The following is a 4,954-nucleotide window of genomic DNA, read 5'->3' as shown; positions in this document are numbered from 1 at the left end:
AGCCTTGATGTTGGTGGTAGCAGTGGGAAATTGGTGACCCGAACCAGGACAGCTCTCCTCCAACAGTTGGGTCTTGCACCTCAGGGCCCTGAGTTACCTCCGTGGAGGGGTGCCTTCTCCTCTTTTTCCCAGTTGTGCACGGAGGCTCAGAGACCTCCATGTCATCAGAGGCCTCTGCCTCCACACCCTCCTTTTCCTCCACACTGAAGTGGCCCTCCAAGGCCTCCTCCTGCGCCAGCTGCATAAACACCTCACTGTCGCCTCCAGTCAGGGTGCTCCCCCGCTGGCGGAGGAGAGTGCCTTGGCTGTCCGGGCAGCCAGCTCTGGGGACGGACCGGCAGGTGGAGGAGTATCTGAAACCTCCAGGACACCCCTCATGCGGGTGACGAGGGGGTTCATGAATGCGGAGCACTCCCGACTGAGCTGACCCCTGCTCGGCTGGAACTGCTTATCAGATCCAGGCCCCAAAACCCTGCTGCTACACATTCTCCACTTGCTCGCCCTCGTCTGCCACCCGGACACTCTGTAGTGATCTGTGTTGCCATTTGGAAGCGATGGGAATCCCCGATGGAGGTCTGTCTACACGGGAGTCCTCCCCCTTTACATCGGGGATCTGTGGTGGAGGGTGCTACACAGGGCAGTCTTGTGCAATAGAGTTTTAAGTAGGTTCACGGACTCCCAGGCCACCTCTAACATCTGTGGCCTGAACGAGTCAGTGTTCCGTGTTTATATGGAGTGTGTGAGGTTGCAGCCCCTCTTTGAGTATTTAAAGGGGCTACTCCTAAAGTTTTGGCTGTACTTCAGCCCCATGTTCCTGATCTTTGGACACCCGGTGCGGAGTGGGTTGGGCCGGGAAGAGGATCTCCTCGTCGGTCTGCTCCTGGGCCTGGCCAAGGTGGCAATTCACAGATCCAGGCTGCAGGCCGTCAAGGGGTCTGTCCTCCGGGATTGCCTCTCCCTCTTCCGAGGTTATGTTCACACCCGGGTTTTCCTGGAGTCCGCCGGTTTGCTTGAGGTCTTTCGCGACCGGTGGGCACCGCAGGGGCTGGAAAGCATCATCGATGCTGAAAATGCCATTTTCATTTGAGTTTTGTTTTATTTATTTGATTTGAATAAAATTATTTTAGACAATGCTTATAAATGGGGAACTGGGGAATAAAGGCCCCCTCAACAAAAATGTAAGGGGCCTGGGGTATAATGGCCAGTATATCAGCTTCCAATCTGGCTGAACAGACTCATTTCAGTGAGATATGTTGAATCTCGAAGGGTCAGAGTGCTGTCACTCTGGGACCCCTGTCTTATCTCAGTCTCTTTCTGAATGTGTTATTCTGAACATTCAGAGATTCCCTGCAGTGATCTCCTCTTCCCATTTCCTGTAATTCCCACATCTTCTCCCAGCCTCAATCCACCCTCAAACACCCTGTCCTCACACACAGTGATCCTAAAGAGAAACAAGACACAGATATGAAGCAGTGATCAATGCAGTAAGTTTTATTTCTGAGCACAGCCCATTATTCAGACAGCAGTCATACAGGGTCAGGGGTTACAGGACCTAAACATTCAAACAGAGCCTGTTTCCCAGGAACAAAGGTTTCAGTCAGTGAGAACTTGGAGAGCTCGGGCTGGTGGGAATCCCTCTCTGGATCTTTCACTATTTCGGTACGCAACATTGGAGATGATTGGGGCAGTCCCCTTCGACAGACTTCTCGTCTGTGTTACAGTCACCATGACGACACACTCCTCCAATATCTCTGCATGTGCCTAAAATCCAAAATGAAGAATGAATTGAGAGATGTTTCTGTACACAGAGGGAGGGAGAACAATGAGAAAACATGAAGCTGAGTCTGTCAGTGTCACTGGGACTGATTCTGGACCACACATCAACCTTAGCTCTTTTGTATTTAATAAAACCCCGCACCTCCCTCCCTCCCCCTGACCTGTACAGACTCAGTCTCTGTCCTGAAGGGCAGCCCAAGGGGTTTTCCTCAGAGTGGACCCCACCACACCCGCTATCTGAGACCAGAGACAGAGAAAAGAAAGATCTGACATTTATATAGAATCTTTCCCATCACCAGAAGGGCCCAAAGAGTTTCACAGACCATGGACTGTTTCTGAAGAGCCGACACTGTTTTATAGGAAACTCTGCAGCCAATCTGCTCCCAGCAAAGTCCCACAAACAGTGAATGAGATTTGACAGGATGGGGAGTTTCTGGTCATGTTGGTTGTGAGAGTGATGTTGGTTCAGGACACCGGGAGAACTCCCAGCTCTTCAAATAATGTCCCAGTCGGGTCTCCAGTTAATGGTTCATCCAAAACATGACACCTCCAGCAGAGCAGCACTCCCCCAGTGCTGGACTGTATGGACTGGAGTGGGACATCAACCCACAACTTGTTCACTCAACACCCAACTGAGGCAGACTGACACCCAGTTACTGACAATGGATCATTTCACCACTTGTCACATCTACTTAATGCATGTTCTCACATCCCCATCTCTATGAAAGCTGCAGTATTAATAAAATTAAATAAACCTGTTTAAAACCCTTTTACTCCCATTTCCTCCCCACATATTTTGAAAAACTGACTCATGTCTGGGGATTGATTCCACAGACACCTCCAGTATTGCTCCCAATTCACCATCCTTCACCTGTGAGACTGCACAGTCAGTGTGGGGAAAAGGGACTGAAGGAATTCCCGATCCTGTCCTCACTCTCACATTCTGCAGCAGGTTGTAGTGATCGGGAGCAGCAACTGTGAGTTTCCCCTCTGTAGTACCTGGGTACTGAGGCCAATTACAGAGTCTGCCAACCGGGTCAATGCTCCGGCTGAGATCCACCAACTTAGCATCACCCAGTAATCTGTGCTTTTATTGCTGGTCTGTTAGGATCAGCTCACCATTCCCTCTACTCACTCAGGTAGTGAATAATCAATCAGGGGATTTACCTGGGGAACTGGTTTACAATAAATTCTTCAGTCTTTCATGCAATCAACTTAATTCAACTAATCAAACCGTGAACTTCAAAGAGAATAAAGTGGTTTAAAGATGAAACTGTTTGAGCCCTGGTTGCTGGGAGATCAGAGACATTTACTTTCATGTACCTTCATCATGTCGAGCAGAGCTGTCACTGCTCCCACCTTTGCCACTTCTAAGTCCTGCAGCAAGGCACTGATTCAACACCAGAAAACAAAGAACTAAAAGGCACGCCTTCATCATCATCCACAGAGTTCCTCAGGATTAGAAAGCTGCAGCAGAAATGTTCTGAATCCAGACTTGCAGAGATTTCTGCTTTTATACTGACTGAAACAGTGAGTGACTCTGTGCTCTTGTAATGTCCTGGGGTGTTTCCTTTCTGTGTCAGGGTGGATCATTTGGCAGGTTGGCTCAGTTGGAATGTCATTATATTTTAGATCATAAGATCTTATGTCTATTTATCAGACCAAGTCTTTACACATGAGCTCAACTGACAGGATTTGCCAGGTACACAAATATAATATTGAACACGTTAACTCCTTCCAGTACTGTCATGTGATAGATCACTGCACTTCTAATTGATGGTGAATGCAAACGCTTCATCCTTATCTTTTTCACTGATGTACCAGACTCCCCATCATTGAAGATGGGGATGTTCATCGAACCTTCTTCTGTAGTTAATTATTTAATTGTCCACCACCATCACAACTGGATTTGGCAGGACTGCAGAGCTTTGATCTGATCTATTGTTTGTGAGATCACTTAACTCTTTCTAAAGCATGCTGTTTCCACCATTTAGCATGTTATGTCATCTTATGTTGTAACTTCACCATGTTAGCAGCTAATTTTTAGGTATGCCTGGTGCTGTTCCCTGCATGTCTCCTATACTCCTCATTTAAACAGGGTTAGTCCTGCGGATGATGATACTCATACAGTGAGGAATTTACCAAGTTATTAGTTTACAGACTGTGGCTGAATACAATTCCACATCTGTTCTGAATCGATCCCACTGAACATGGTGGTTGTGCCACCCAACACGATGGAGGGAGTCCTACAATGAAGATGGAACTTTGTATCCAAAAGTGTTTTATGCAGTTCTAGCATAACACCCCTGCTCTCATAATCCACTCCACGCTCAATAATGGAAAGTACCTCTTATGCATTCTTAATCGCCTTATCTACCTGTCCTGCTGTCTTCAGGGAATCTGTGTTGTTATGACCAAGACCGGAGGAGTGCAGTGTTTATTCTAATCCCTCTTCTCCACAGGTCACAAATATATTTAAATTTTCCCACTTACTGATACAGTCAATCATACACTCTATTTTTCCCCAGAATAAAACACACTAACAAGGTTTCTTTAATAAACAGCAAAATTACCAGTTTATTATAAACCAAGTCTTGACCAGTAATGAAGTAAAACATACACACACACATTGAAATATTAAAGACCCTTATTTATCTTAGCACCTCACACACACACACACACACAAGTATATACACACCGCTCAACTGCGTAATTAAAAGGGAGTTTTGTTTATAGCTGTTGCAGCAGCAGAAGGTGAAAAAACTCTTAGGCTGAAAAGAAGGTATGGAAAGATATCCTTTGCTTTGATTCGGCATCCTAATTGCATATAGGCAGATGTCACTAGGATCTTAGTAGAACTGTTCTTTCAGGTGATGTTGAAGATCAGTTTGGGTAGGCTTTCCAAGAGCTGCAGCTACAGAGGCTACAAATAGGTCTTACAGTAGGAATGCTGTAATGGGGTTTCAGATCCCACACATTCGGTGTGCAAGGTTTCTTCAAACATGCAGGGTTTTTCAAATACAGAAGGAAATATGAATCTGACACACTGAATACAGGATTCATTTTCAAGAGACAGAGCTGAGCTGTTATTCTTCTGGTAGGCAAAAACCAACTGTCTGTTGTAACAGTTCAAACTGAAACTAAAACCTTCCAGACGTGAAGCCTCTTGTCATCTATA

At 46.2% G+C, this 4,954-nt stretch overlaps 1 long non-coding RNA gene across 1 annotated transcript; it reads right to left on the bottom strand.

The window, feature by feature from the left end:
* Window positions 1–1,476: 1,476 nt before the first annotated feature.
* Window positions 1,477–3,313, bottom strand: LOC137362961 (uncharacterized). Its single transcript, XR_010972732.1, has 2 exons — window positions 3,100–3,313; window positions 1,477–1,761 (listed from the first exon to the last, which is right to left on the bottom strand). It is a non-coding gene; the product is annotated as an uncharacterized lncRNA (long non-coding RNA).
* Between the last annotated feature and the right edge of the window lie 1,641 nt (window positions 3,314–4,954).

This window comes from Heterodontus francisci, unplaced genomic scaffold (genome assembly GCF_036365525.1).
Source record: "Heterodontus francisci isolate sHetFra1 unplaced genomic scaffold, sHetFra1.hap1 HAP1_SCAFFOLD_554, whole genome shotgun sequence".
Taxonomy (NCBI): domain Eukaryota; kingdom Metazoa; phylum Chordata; class Chondrichthyes; order Heterodontiformes; family Heterodontidae; genus Heterodontus; species Heterodontus francisci.
The sequence above is the reverse complement of the archived record's forward strand: the minus strand, read 5'-3'. Positions and strand labels throughout refer to the sequence as shown.